This window comes from Microtus oregoni, unplaced genomic scaffold, assembly GCF_018167655.1.
Source record: "Microtus oregoni isolate MIOR12 unplaced genomic scaffold, Mior012 000012F_ref0000307, whole genome shotgun sequence".
In the NCBI taxonomy this organism is placed as follows: domain Eukaryota; kingdom Metazoa; phylum Chordata; class Mammalia; order Rodentia; family Cricetidae; genus Microtus; species Microtus oregoni.
Window position 1 is genome coordinate 6,736,121 of NW_024543071.1, and position 14,270 is coordinate 6,750,390.

A 14,270-nucleotide genomic window follows, 5' to 3' on the forward strand; every position below is an offset into this window, starting at 1 on the left:
AACATGTATGACAAGTTCAAGGTTGAATGATGGGACAAGAGTTCTTCAAAGCTAAGGGAAATACATTATAACCTTTGGTGAAACTTTATAGCAAAACCTATTCTTTGCATTATGAACTATGTAATAAGTCTTTCTCTGTCCTGCCAGCCAGCTCCCAAATTTTGACACAGAGAATTCTTATTACATATGAAAAAGCTCAGCCTATAATTGAGGCTTGTTCCTAAGTAGCTATTAACCTATTTATATTAATCTATGTTCTAATATGTGGCATTGCCTCTCTTTCATCTTACACCTCCTGTCTCTTCTCCATGTCTCTTTAGTGCCTAGATTCCTCTTCCTTTCTCTTCCCAGAAATCTCACCTATAAATTCTGCCTAATTACTGGCTATTCAGCTTTTTATTACACCAATCACAGCAATACACATTCACACAGTGTAAAAAATATCCCAGAACATTTCCCCTTTTTGTCTAAATAAAAAGAAAAGGTTTTTACTCTAACATATTAAATCTATATACAGTAAGAAAAGTTATCAAGTAAGAATTATATTCACAATGTTTAGTCTATGTATATTTGGCAAATTGGAGAAAGTAATGTATTATTTATTCTATTTTAGTGAGTTCAAAGTTTTATACCAAAAGTATTTTCTACCATAACTTGTATTACCATACTAAAGATATCTTTTAAGACCTAAAAACATCTTCTTAGATAAGCAACTTAAGCTTTTATGTTTCTTAACATTATAAACTTTATATTTCTTATGTAAGTTTTTTTTTAATTTGGTAAAAAAAAACTATATACTATCCCCATCAAAAACTCAAGAACAACATAATATTACCTGAGTAAACAGGAAATGCAGAGCAAGCAATTTCCAAAAGCATAGAAATGACAGAGGTACCTGGCTATCTAGGCAGTCACCCAACCTTCTTTGTAATGTTGGGTCATCTATCTTGAGCCTACAGGCATAGAATATCTGACAGGCTTCTCTGTGAAGCAGAAATTTTGAAGGACTTTTCTACCTTGTCTTGGTGAAATTTGGCAGTTACTTCTTTTTATGTTCTGCTTGTCCATTTTGGAAAGCATATTGTCAGCAGTTAAATCAAGGGAAGTTTCTTACCTAAATGTCTAGCTTTGCCACATTAAAAGCAAACTCCACATTGGAGTTTCTGTGATACACATCATCATTTTTTGAAGAAATTGGTGCTGCCAGGAGCAGATGTGTCTTATGTCATGAAAAACCTTAGGTTATTAAAACATCTTAAATGCCATATTCTGTAGGTCTCCGAAGTGTTTGAAGACTATCTATCTACCTAAAATATCTCCATTTAACCTTGAAAAAATAACTAACATAACTACATGTTTCATTATTAAAGATGACTACTAAACTGTATTTCTTAATTCTATATTAATATTATATTTTAAATGAGATGCATAGGTTGAATACCTTAAAAAAGCAAAAGCATATATACATAGTATAACAAAAATAACCTATATTTGTATCAATATGCAAAAATACTTTAAATAAGCATAGAAAAACATAGAGTATTTTCTAACAAAAATAATCTTAAGTTTGTATCAATATACAAAAATCTATACCAGTGTAAAATATTAGAGATTAATAGTCATTTTTTTAGTTTAAAGAAGATTCAATAATCTAGCCTTTTATTTATTTTTTTATTAAGAAAAGGAAAGCAAAAATTTTCCCCCTCCTCCCATTTCCCTCCCCCTCCTCCCACCATTTTCCCCCTCCCCTCACTCCTCTCCCCCTCCCTCTCCAGTCCAAAGAGCAGTCCGGGTTCCCTGCCCTGTGGAAAGTCCAAGGTCCTCCCCCCTCCGTCCATGTCTTGGAAGGTGAACATCCAAACTGGCTAGGCTCCCACAAAGCCAGAACATGAAGTAGGATCAAAACCCCGTGCCATTGTCCTTGGCTTTCCATCAGCCCTCATTGTTCGCCATGTTCATAGAGTCCGGTTTCATTCCATGCTTTTTCAGTCATAGTCCAGCTGGCCTTGGTTAGCTCCCAATAGATCAGCCCCACTGTCTCAGTGGGTGGGTGCACCCCTCATGGTCCTGACTTCCTTGCTCATGTTCTCCCTCCTTCTGCTCCTCATTGGGACCTTGGGAGCTCAGTCCAGTGCTCCAGTGTGGGACTCTGTCTCTACGTCCATCCATCACCAGATGAAGATTCTATGGTGATATGCAAGATATTCGTCAGTATTGCTATAGGATAGGGTTGTTTCAGGTTCCCTATCCTCATCAGCCCAAGGAACTAAATGGGGCCATCGCCTTGGGCTCCTGGGAGCCACTCTAGGTTCAAGTCTCTTGCCAGCCCTAAGGTGGGTCCCTTAACTAAGAATTATGCTTCCATGTAACCTGTCCAGCCTTCCTTTATCCCAATCATCCTGTTTCCCCAAGATCCCCGCATCCTCCCCTTCTCACTTTTCTCTCCCCATCTCCCCTTACCCCCAACCCACCCCACCCTCAAGATCCCAATTTTCTCCCCGGCAATTTTGTCTACTTCCCATAGGCAAGAGCATAACTATATGTTTTTCCTTGGGTTCCCCTTCTTATTTAGCTTCTTTATGTTCACCAATTGTAGACTCTGTGACCCTTATTTGTGGCTAGAAACCAATTATGAGTGAGTACATCCCATGTTCATCTTTTTGGGTCTGGGTTACCTCACTGTCACTAAGACAAAAAGGCAACCTACTGACTGGGAGAAGATCTTCACCCACCCCGCAACAGACAAAGGTCTGATCTCCAAAACATATAGAGAACTCAAGAAACTAGACTTTAAAATGCTAATTAACCCAATTAAATAATGGGGCACTGAATTGAACAGAGAATTCTCAACAGAAGAAGTTCAAATGGCTAAAAGACACTTAAGGTCATGCTCAACCTCCTTAGCAATCAGGGAAATGCAAATCAAAACAACTTTGAGATATCATCTTACACCTGTCAGAATGGCTAAAATCAAAAACACCAATGATAACCTTTGCTGGAGAGGCTGTGGAGGAAGGGGTACACTCATCCATTGCTGGTGGGAATGCAATTTTGTGCAAGCATTTTGGAAATCAGTGTTTCGGTTTCTCAGGAAATTCGGGATCAACCTACCCCTGGACCCAGCAATACACTCCTGGGAATATACCCAAGAGATGCCCGATCATATGACAAAAGCATTTGTTCAACTATGTTCATAGCAGTATTATTTGTAATAGCCAGAAACTGGAAACAACCTAGATGTCCTTCAGTGAAAGAATGGATGAAGAAAGTGTGGAATATATACACATTAGAGTACTATGCTGCGGTAAAAAAACAATGACTTCTCGAATTTTGCATGCAAATGGATGGAAATAGCCTTTTATTTTATATTTCTATAACCCCCCTTTTCTTTTGCAGAAAGAGATTGCTGTATCTAAGCTCTTTCTTAGTTTCCTTCCTTGGTGTGACTAGTAACAATTTGCAACCATCATCCCTAAATGATGACAAATATTCATAAATCACAGAATAACAAAAACCCACCCACCCTGCCTCTTGGGAATGTGGACATTATATTCTTAAAATTACTGCTTGTTGTCTGTTGGCAACAGCATCTTTAGGGGAACCTGAGAAAATTGAGATAATAGTGAAGTCCTTGGAAAATGAACTATATCATTTCTTGTCTAGTTTCTGTGTGATGGGAAAGTATAGGGATTTTTGAAGTGCTGGCTGAATAGTCTGCGAGGCTGGACCAGCTCAGCTACAAGTTTTGAAGTTGTTCTGTGTAGTAATAAGAGGCGGCGGGGCTGTGTCCCTGGCACCCCAGCCGCCTGGCTAGCTTATGCCCCGAAATAACAACACACAAACTGTATTCATTTAAACACTGCTTGGCCCTTTAGCTTTAGCCCTTACAGGCTAATTCTCACATCCCGATCAACCCATCTCTAATAATCTGTGAGCACCGGTCTTACCGGGAAAGATTCAGCATGTCTAACCTGGCAGCTTGCTTCATCGCGTGCGTCTGCCCGGGAGAGCGGAGCATGGCATCTCTCTGAGGCGTCTGCTCCAGAGAGGAGAGCTGTGGAGTCTGAGCTCACTTCCTCTTCCTCCCAGCCTTCTGTTCTGTTTACTCTACCTACCTATGTTCTAACCAATAAAATGGGCCAAGGCAGCTCCTTTATTAGCCAATGACCTTCCTCCATCAGTTCTGGATGCAGAATTTTGAGGAAATGCAACAGAGATATTTTGAGAGGCTGGATCACCTGGGCTACTTGTCTTTTTTGGCATGGTTCTTTTATTTTTGAAAGCACATAAATTTTAAAGGTAATTATATATCTATAATAACACAAGTATGGAATGTTCAGTGTATGCAAGTCAACTAAAGATGATTATTTTATTGTTTGAGCAGGTAAAAGGCATTTGTCAACTTTATAAATCTGTTTGGATTGTATAACCAAACTTCCATCCAACCATATGAAAGGATGACATTTATAATAAATCATGAGGAATCTGTAGCAAACAAGATTTATCAGATTTCATCTGGTCTTAGAGCTATTCCCTTGTCGAGAAATCAGCATATACATAATTTGTCCTGTAGTCTTTTTTGGCTTTTTTCTTTAATGTTCATAGTTTACAAGATTTTCAGGAGGTCTCCTCCAATAAAAATCTGATCTTCACTAATATCAAAGGAATTGGTAACTTTTCATTTTTTTTTAGGAAACAAAAGCATAACTTCTCCCATAATGTAACAAAATTTTTACTTCTATTCTGGTTAAAACATTCTTAAAATATATAGGTTGGCTTGATTTAGCAGTTTCCATAATTCAATGTCTTTCAGAAGCTATTGTTTTTTTGTTTCTCTCAGCCACTATTGCTTTTTGTACATTAGCTTTTTAAAAATTTAAAGTCGGCAAAACACCATTCAGGATTCAGATGCTCTCTGTATTTTCCATTAAAAATGGCTTACTTTTTAAAATATTGCTTTTCTCTTTCTTTAAAGACTTTACATTATTATTTTTAAACTATTTACTTTTTTATGAATGTCTATTGCCATTTTCTTTTTCTTTATTTAGCATCTAAGTACATTTTATAGTACATTTTTAAACACACTGTAACCTGTTCGGAGGTTTTGTAAGCCTGAGATCTGGTATGTTTGCTTTTGCTTCTTCTTCTTCTTCTTCTTCCTCCTCCTCCTCCTCCTCCTCCTCCTCCTCCTCCTCCTCCTCCTCCTCCTCTTCTTCTTCTTCTTCTTCCTCCTCCTTCTCCTCCTCCTCCTCCTCCTCCTCCTCTTCTTCTTCTTCTTCTTCTTCTTCTTCTTCTTCTTCCTCCTCCTTCTCCTCCTCCTCCTTCTCCTCCACCTCTTCCTCCTCTGTAATCTTCTTCTTTTGCATATCTGGAGCTTCCTCTGACTGCTTGAGTCAAATCTTAAACTGCTAGACGACTGCTGTAGGGCTCTACTTTACTGGAAGCTGGCTCCCCAACCCCTTCCCCCACACCCGGTTCTGAGAAAGCCTAGTCTCATACTGACTGGTACTCCTGGGCCACATTTATCCACCCTAGCTCTGGGAATTTGCTGTGTCTGCCCGAAGCAGGAGTGTATACCTAGTGCTGGCTGTTCAAGTGCTTGGCTGTACAGCAGGGCCTTTTAAAAGAGCTGTGACTCTGTACACTGACCTTCCTGAGAGACTGCTTTCTCAGGCCCGATGTAGATATTTGAGCTCAATGTCGGGTACCATATGCAATTAGTCCTTCTCTATCGTGCCAGCCAGCTTCTAAATGATGACATGGAGTCTTATCAATTATAAAAGCTCAGCCCATAGTTTAGACTTGTTCCTAAGCAGCTTTTATAGCTTATTTAACCCCTGTATATTAATCTATGCATCTCTCTTCCATCTTGTACCTCCCGTTTCCTCTCTGTATCTGTGTCTCCTGGCTCCTCCCACATGCCTAGATTCCTTTTTCTCTTCCTTTATTTCCCCAGAAATTGTGCCTATACCTCCTGACTAGCTATTGGCTGTTCAGCTTTTCATTACACCAATCACAACAAAACACTTTCAAACAGTGTACAAATATCCCACAACAGAACTATTGCCACAATATGTGTATGTAATGTATACAGCAGTATATACAATGTGTATAACAGTGTGCATAATAAGAGACATTAAATCATGCATTCTTTGAACACAATAAAGTGCATTGTCAACTTTTATCCTAAAGAATGACTCAGAAGCAAAAAAACAAACATGTAAGCTATTCTAACTTTAAATTTTTACACCAAATATACTCTGTGTTGGAACAATGTTTGATGTTAGGAGTCAAGAAGAGCAATGTGAACATGTCTTGTTCTGAAAATATAGGTTTCAGGCAATCAGAAACTCTTCCTACAATTCCATATAAAAGTACTGGGGTGTAGTTCATTGGTAGAGCATAGCTCAGCAGGGGCAGGGCCCCAGAGATCGCCAGCACCATAAGAAAATCTGTACATGGCTTGAAGTGTTCAAGACTGTTTAAGGGGCTGTAGACATGGTTGGGTGATTAAGGGCTTCTGTTGCTCTTTCTGGGATCTGGGATCAGCTCCAAGTACTCATGTGGTGGGACACAATCATCACATAACTCTAGCTCCACAGGATCTGATGTGTTCTGACCTCTGTGAGCACCATGCATTCATACAATACATGCATATGCATCTGTATATGTGTGTATGTGTGTGTATGTATGTGTGTATATGATACATACATATATACATACACACACAGTCAAAACACTTACAACCATAAAATAAAGATATTTTAAAAGAAGCATTTGAACGACTGGACTGCATTTGTAGAAAGGTGTGGGGAAGAATGGAATGCTTACTCACTGGAGGTTTTCCAGACCAGATGCTGGTACTGCACACAATCCCAGGGGATATTCTTTATTAACTTTTATTAATTTATGTATTGGAGGGACATATGCAGACACATATATGCCAAAGTGCATGTGTAGCAGTCAGAGGAGACTTGTGGAAAATCAGTTCTCTCCTTTTACCACGGGGATCCTCAGAACCAAACTTAGGTTGTCAACTTTAATTGCTGAACCACCCCACCGTCTGAAATACTATTTTATTTTTGAGCAACGACATCAGCAAGAGGATATGTAGGATAAGATAAAACCATCGAACTAGACAAATGGCGCCCAAACATTTGGCAATATTTCTACATAAAGCCTGAGAAAGCTTTTTAAAAAGGGATTCTAGAGAGAAAAGAACAAAGTTAAGCATGGCTTCTTGGTAGCGGCATTGTCTCCGGTGAGCTCTCTTTACTAGAGGCACGCAAAGGCACAATTCCTTTAAGAGAGGCTTCCTGACTCAGCATTAGTGGCAAAAATCTTGCAACTCTTTTAAGAGACTCTACCACCAAACACTTAAATGGTGTTTGTGAGCAACCAGCATCAGGCTTCTTGGTAGGATGAACCTTGAAACTCCACAGAGTTTTGACCATAAACATGGCTCTTGCCAGTTCCTCCACCATGAAGCTAGACTCTCAGGAAGCCAAAAAGTGGGCAGATCCAGTCACCAAATTTATGGCTTCACTCCTAGCTATATCACTTAGCAAATTAAAGACTCATGTGATCAGAAAGAAAAAAAGATTTACAATAAAGACAGATTCAAATGGGATAAAAAAATCCTTTAAATGGTGTAATGTGCTTAAAAATATATGTAGGCTTTGGGGGAAAAAAGAAAAATTATAGAGAAAATCCTTTTAAAAAAGAAATATATTTGGGAGTGGTGGTCACCTTTCATCCCATCACTTGGGAGGCAGAGGCACGTGAATCTCTGTGAGTTCAAGGCCAGTCTGTTCTACAGAGTGAGTTCCAGGACAGCCAAAGAACACAGAGAAACCCTTTCTAAAAAATAGATAAATAAATACAAATAAAAGAAATAGAGTTTTAAAAAAGTCACATAATGATGGCAAATACACAGAGAGTCTAGCTACTATATGTTATTATGCTGTTTTGAATTGTTTACTGCTGAGGAAGGAGCAACAGCTGCTAAAAGACATTTGATTATAAATACTACAATATAAATACAACCTATATATTTTGAAAATGCAAGGCTAGCTGGCCTGGGTCTGAAAAAGCATGGGATAAAACCGGACTCGCTGAACATAGCGGACAATGAGGACTACTGAGAACTCAAGAACAATGGCAATGGGTTTTTGATCCTACTGCACGTACTGGCTTTGGGGGAGCCTAGGCAGTTTGGATGCTCACCTTACTAGCCCTGGATGGCAGTGGGTAGTCCTTGGACTTTCCACAGGCCAGGGAACCCTGATTGCTCTTTGGGCTGATGAGAGAGGGGGACTTGATCGGGGGAGGGGAAGGGAAATGGGAGGCGGTGGCAGGGAGGAGGCAGAAATCTTTAATAAATAAATTAAAAAATAAAAATAAAAGATTTAGGTCAAAAGATATGTTACTTTAAAGAAGAGGTTTTGCTTTTGTTTCCACAGAAAATAAAAGGCTGTGGATTCATTCTGGGTTAAGAAAAACAAGGTTTGATCAAGGAAAACCCCTGAAAAATCTCCAGTGGGAACTCATGGCACAGATGATCCGATATTCAGAACACCTTTGTTGCAGTTTCCTCTGAGTTTTACATCCAGAATAGCCTCAAGACTGCTAGCTGAGATGATCCAGGCTCACAGAATACCCTATACAGGACCTGACCATAATCCTACATTTTCTTTAGGTTTCTATAAGATTATCAGCGCCCCTAATCAGCAGGAAATAACCTAGAAAATCATGCCCACATTCTCAAAAAATGGATTATGGATGTTTGTCTTTGTTTAGAGTGTTGGTTACAAATTGTTATTGACAATGATCAGGAAAAAGGCTAAACAAAGGAGATTAGATTCAGGATCTTGTTTTGAAAAGAAAAAAGAGGAAGTGCTGTGGGATAATGCTCTTGTACCTTGTAAAGATTTGTCACTCATATTGGTTATAAAAAAATGCTTATTGGGCAGTAGTCAGGCAGCAAGTATAGGGGTGACCAGACTAGGAGAATTCTGAGAAGAGGAAAGGCTCAGTCTGCAGTCATCACCCAGATGCAGAGAAAGCAAGATGAAAATGCTGTACTGAGAAAAGGTTCCAAGCCACATGGCTAAACATAGATAAGAGTTATGGGTTAATTTAAGTTGTAAAAGCTAGTTAATAATAATCCTGAACTAATAGGCCAAACAGTTTATAATTAATATAAGCATATGTGGGCTTTTTTGGGACTGAATGGCTGTGGGAACAGGTAGGACAGAAACTTCCATCTATAGAATAATGGAACTCTTACTCACTGGGGGTGTTCCAGACCAGATGCTGGTACTGCATGCAGCCCCAGGGGATATTCTTTATTAACTTTTATTAATGTATGTATTTGGACACAGATGCAGACACATATATGTGCATGCACAGTGGTCAGAGGAGACTTGTGGAAAATCAGTTCTTTCCTTTCACCATGGGGATCCTCAGAATCAAACTCAGGTTGTCAACTTTAATTCCTGAACCACCCCACTGTCTGAAATACTATTTTTAGTTTTGAGCAATGTCATCAGCAAAGAGAACATGTGGGATAAGATAAAACCATCCAACCAGACTGAACTTTCTCCCATTGAAACTACAAGACACATATAAAAGGTAGACTAGTTTTAAAATCTGGTCCAAGAAGTACAAGAGAGAGGTTCTTATTGATGTCAGCATTGACTTTGATTGACAATAGAGAAAAGGTTTCTTGGGAGAATCTGTGGTTCAAGGTGAGGCCTCATGAGGAGCTGGGGATGGAGTCACACATTTAGAGTTTGATTTGCTGTGACAGGGACTTTACTTCTAGCTGGACAAGATAGTAGTAATGTCCCCAGGCACCTGTTAGAAACAAATGCAAATATTCGTAGAACGGTTTGAAATCATTGTGCTTTCTAAAGTGAATTTATCTCAATAATAGGATGCCTGTCTAGTATACACATTGCTCCAGATTTAGTTCCCTGAACTGAAGCACAAAACAGTATTAAAAAATAGATCTAATAGGATGACAATCCTGTATGAAAAAAAAACAACAAATCTCCAAAAATAAAGAAAAGAAAGTGGAGAGAAAAGGGAAAAGCATAGGTAGGTGCTTGACAGTTTATAATCCCATTTTATGGCACCAAGTGAGTGTTTAATCTACATAGGCACTAAAAGAGCAAATGAAAGTTCATGATAAAAAGCTAAAAATGATTCTTAAATGACCAGAGTACTTCTTACACTATGAAAAGGATGAAATTCATCTTCTAGAAATAATTGTCTGTCAACTTAAATGGGATCATTAAGAAACAGGCTATACAAAGCTGAAAAGAAAATTAATTAAGTTCAAAGAGATATTTGAATGGTTACAAGAACTAAAATAGAAGCATAATAACACAAATTAAGCAATATAAAAGCTAATAATAAAGTTGAAGAAATAAGTTCAGTGTATGTCCATTAAGAACTCCACAGTTAATAGAGAAAATAAATACCCAAAATTTGAGGAGATAATGACTAAGAACTTCCTGAAATTGTTTAAGGTATAAATCCTCATTGCCATAGGGCTTTGTTTATTTGCTTGTTTTGTTTCTTGTTATTTTATTTTCATAATTTTTACATTTATCCTTGGAGAGTTTCATACATGTATAGAATGTCTTTTCCCCACAGTCTTCCTTTGCTCTCCCCTTTAGCTCCTTAGACGGCTCCAACTCACATTCTTCAAGCTTTGTGTACTTTTTGCTCTTTTTAAAACTAGAATCAACTGAACCCAAGTAGTTTTGCTCCTCTGTGCACTGATGTGGAGTCCAAACGCTAAGGCTTGGGAACCCTACCAGAGTCTGCAACCTCAAGGAACTGTCACTCTCCCTTACTTCAGGTTCCACTATTAGCTCCCAAGATGAGGACTGAACCTCCCTTACTCCAGCATCCATTATTAATGATGCCCAAACTGGGAAATGAATTACCCTTAATCCAGCATCCATTAACAGATCCCAAGATGAGGGTTGAATCTCCCTTAATCCAGTATTCATTAATAGCTCCTAAACTGGGGACTGGACCTCATGAACCTACCTCCACCAATGCTGGAATTTGGCCTGGCTTGATCTTTTTCAGTTCTGTGCCAGTAACCATGGCTGCCCTGAGTTCACATATGCAGCAAGCCGAAAGTTGTCTCATATGTTTTCAGAAACTCGATTCAGCAATTCCATTTTAAACTTTCTAGCACAATACAGTCTAAAGATTTACAAACACTGATAGATACAGAGAAATGACGGTAAGAAAACATTTAAAATGTGCATTTTATTATTAAAACATTATTTTCTTTGAGAAAAGAAAACTGTAAGCATTGCAAAGGTGTTGCATTTCCTACGCATGATAATCTCACATCTGAGCAAAAGTATTCTGTACAACCTTGGCTGAAATTAAGTGGATTGAATGAGATCCAAGTATTTATGTGTGTGTCAAAGCCAAGTTGCATAATAAATAAAGTTTACATGATGTAATAAAGTTACATGCTGCAGCCTGGTAAATGTTGTTTGATACAACTCAGTTCCGTTACACATTTAAATTTGAATTAATTTTTGGTCATTTTTTAATTCAGAGACCTTTTGCTATAGCCCAGCATTTTATGGCTTTGCAGTCATTTACATGACCCTGTATGAGGCTATGACATAGATTAAAAAAACATATGTTTATCATCTATTCATGTGTGTGTGCTTACACAGGTGCCAGCAGAGTACAGAAGAAGCTGTCAAATCCCTTGAAGTCGGAGCTGCAGGCATCTGTGAGTCACCTGACTTGGATAGTGAGAACTGAATATGGAACCTCTGGAAGTGTGGTAAGTGCTCTTAACCACTGAGCAGGAGTTTAAGACGGTGGAAAGCAGAGCTATTAATATACCATTTGTGTCAAACAATCTGTCTACTTTCTGCCTGTGACCCGGAAACCTACATGAGGCTGAGTTTAAAAAGTAAAGGACTAATCTATTCAGATAAGAAAATTTCCAGAGAGCCAAACATTCTGTCTGTGATATAGTTAATATCAACTGCTTCAAGCAAGGTTTATTGTGAGAATTGGGAACAAATAGCAACAGAGAAAAAGGCAGAAAACTATTAAGGAGGAATAAGAGCATGAATACATTTAGAGTAAGTGTGGAAAAGTGGCTGAAGTTGACCAGCATAAGAAGAAAAAAATCCATGTGCTTTGTACAAAAGAAAAAAAGTGTCTTAAAGATCAGACCCATAGATCAGCGCCTCCTTGCTCAGCCATTATTAGAGCAGCTTCCTCCTGCAGCAGATGGGAACAGAAGCTGAGACCCACAGCCAGGCACTGGGTGGAGAGAAAGACTTTGGAACTCCATTAAGTCTCCTCTCCAGAGGGCTCCGGAATCCCGATGAAGAGAAGGCGGACAAAGGGTAAGAGCCAGAGGAGACAGAGCACACCAGAACAAGACCCTCTTTGGCATGCACAAAGCTCATAGGAACTCAGAGATTGAGGTTCCTGCTCAGGGCCTCCCCTGCTCTGCAGCAGGTCATCTGCCTGTGTATCACAGCTTTCAGTAAAGCGTTGTTATGGAATTCCTGGGTGTGTGACTCAGTGGGTCTCTATTTCTTGTGCCTTCACTTGGGCTACCTAAATTAGTCCTCTCTTTCTTTTAATCTGTGGGGGTCTGCATTACTAACATTGTTAAAGTTGAAAATGACTTAAATATCTAGAGATTGGGAGAAAAATTTAAAAATGGGAAATATGGCCATAGGAAATTATAAAAACGAATGATCTTAAGGTTCTGAAGGACAATGGAAAAATGGTTATGGTCTGGGTGAAAGATTCTGCACGTGGAACCGTGCTTGCCTGCATCCACTGTAAACTTCAAGCTCGCACTGCCGTTATGAGTTTATAAAATATGCATGGATGAAGACGCAGATGGGAATGCAATACACCAAAGGGAACATTGTGTGAGGAAGTGGGATAGGGCTGAAACTTAGCTTCTCCTTTTCAGAAGAGTTAGTAACTGTCCTCATTTAAAATTTTAAGAAGTTACTAGTGCTATCAGTAAGTTCTATAAGCACACGGAGTGAGCTCTTCTCCTTATTGACTCTCCAGTTCCCTCCACACAGCAGCAATTGCTTTTGTTGCGAGTGAAAGATGGCTGTGTTGGGAAGAATGCTGTTGGTGCCCGAGCAGGCAGGGCACAGCATCAGGGAGGATGCATTGGGTTTCAATGGCACCTTAGGCACAGCAATGTAAGCCAAGTGAATTTTCTGGAACATTTTCCACTGCCCAACTTCAGAGGGATGGAGCTATTTGATTTGGCATTTGCAGGCACATTTAATGGGAAGAGAAGGTGACAATTATTCTAACCAGGATCTAGGAATAAAGATAAATCAGAAGTTATGTTTATTATTTTCCTTTTGTAGTATGAGTATATAAAATCATTGAATAAGTTATTATGTTTTTAAACTATAAATCTCCTTCATACATGTTATGAAAGAAAAAAAATCCCCTCAGATTACACTGAATTTTCCTTTTGTTTTCACGTGTATCCCCTCAGGCATTTTAAATATGCTATTTTCTGCTCTACTTTCCCCCGTTTAATATTATTTTAATCTGTTTAGTGTGTGTGTGTTTTCTTTTCATTGCTCACATGCACAGCACTTGCCTTCCGAACTGGTATCTGTAATTTATTTCACTGTCCAACCTTTGCCATACATGGAAGTTTTATATCCTTTGATTTTTCTCTTATGAATAGTAAGAAAAAGTTTACTGTATATGCAGATTTTTTCCTTGAAGGATTATCTTGTAGAAGATAGGAAGTAGATTCTGAATCAAATGTGGGAACTGTTTTAACTTTGGTAGGTATACCCAAATTTCCTTGTAAAAGAGTAATGGAAAATCTGTTGTCTGGTACACTCCTCTGGAATGCAGTGGGATCACTCACTTATGATTCTAGGATAAACCTGACATTCTCTGTATGTCGAGCTATACATTTTAAAGACAGAGTCTAATAAATGGGTGAGTGAAGGCAAGCAGAATGATAGCTGTAATAACTCCATATGTTTCTTATCTTTGATGGCTAAAAAATACGGCTGAGTTTTATTGTACCATTTAGTAATAATGACAGAGATTAAATAGCTGTTCCACAGTCACTCAAATGGTTAACTGCAGCTCCAGCTGGCATTTATCTCAATTTCCAGCCCATTGTGTCAGGTTGACCTCAAGTAAATACTTGTAAGACTCATCTTTATCATCAGGAAGTAGGGGTTGAGAGAGGAGGTGTA